The sequence below is a fragment of the Myotis davidii genome, unplaced genomic scaffold (genome assembly GCF_000327345.1).
Source record: "Myotis davidii unplaced genomic scaffold, ASM32734v1 scaffold577, whole genome shotgun sequence".
NCBI lineage: Eukaryota > Metazoa > Chordata > Mammalia > Chiroptera > Vespertilionidae > Myotis > Myotis davidii.
Genome location: NW_006289082.1, coordinates 1,307,294 through 1,308,356, shown reverse-complemented (window position 1 = coordinate 1,308,356; position 1,063 = coordinate 1,307,294). Strand labels below are relative to the sequence as shown.

Here is a 1,063-nt window from a genome sequence, read left to right as displayed (position 1 = left end):
TTCAGGCCTGGGCAGGGGACCCGCCTCTCCCCCTCATCTCCGGCTCAGCCCTTGCCCAGGCCTGATGCCTCAGCCAGAGGAGTCGACCCCCATCACCCTCCGATCGCCTGATCGGCCCCTTGCCCAGGCCTGACGCCTCCGCCAGAGGTGTCAGGGTTGGACAGGGGACCTCCATCTCCCCCATCACTGGCTCTGACCCCCTCTCAGGCCTGAGGCCTCTGACTCAGGCTTCAGGCCTGGGCAAGGGGAACCATCATATCCCCCCAATCCCCGGCTCTGCCCCCACCCAGGCCTGATGCCTTGGCCAGAGGAGTTGACCCTCATCACCCTCCGATCGCCTGATCGGCCCCTTGCCCAGGCCTGATGCCTTGGCCAGAGGAGTTGACCCTCATCACCCTCCGATCGCCTGATCGGCCCCTTGCCCAGGCCTGATGCCTCTGGCCCAGGCATCAGGCTGGGGCAGGGGACCCCCAGCTCCCCGCAGTTATAGGCTCCACCCCTGCCCAGGCCTAACGCCTCTCCACCCCTGCCCCTGCAGGACGCCTCTGGCTGAGGCATCCAGCCCAGGCAGCGTGGACCCGCAGCTGCAGGGGCCCCGCGATCGCGGGCTCCGCTTTAGGCCCAGGCAAGGGACTCCTAGCTCCCAGGACTGCCAGCTTCGACCTAGCCCAGCTCCCATCGCTGCGTCCACCCCTACTTCCTGCTATCACTGGCCAGGGTGACAAAGGCGACCAATTCTCCGATCATGGCTAGGGGGCAGGGTATGCCCCCTGGCTCTTAGCTTCCCCCTGGGTTTCCTTCCTATCACTGTCAGTGGCAGGAGGCTTCTTCCTGCTTTCCTTTTCGCCTCCCTGCATTGTGCCTACATATGCAAATTAACCGCCATCTTTGTTGGCAGTTAACGGCCATCTTAGTTGGCAGTTAATTTGCATATCACCCTGATTAGCCAATGAAAAGGGTAGCGGTCATACGCCAATTACCATATTTCTCTTTTATTAGTGTAGGTAAGGTTTCCCAGTTTTGGGGAGTCAAAATTATCCGTGATTTTTTTTTTTATGGTTTC

At 60.6% G+C, this 1,063-nt stretch overlaps 1 long non-coding RNA gene across 1 annotated transcript in view; it reads right to left on the bottom strand.

Moving 5' to 3' along the window:
• Positions 1 to 1,063, bottom strand: part of LOC107182720 — a 13,800-nt gene that overhangs the window by 8,393 nt on the left and 4,344 nt on the right. The window contains exon 2 of the long non-coding RNA XR_001513454.1: positions 651 to 656. This is a non-coding gene — a long non-coding RNA (uncharacterized LOC107182720). The remainder of the gene's footprint in view (positions 1 to 650; positions 657 to 1,063) is intronic.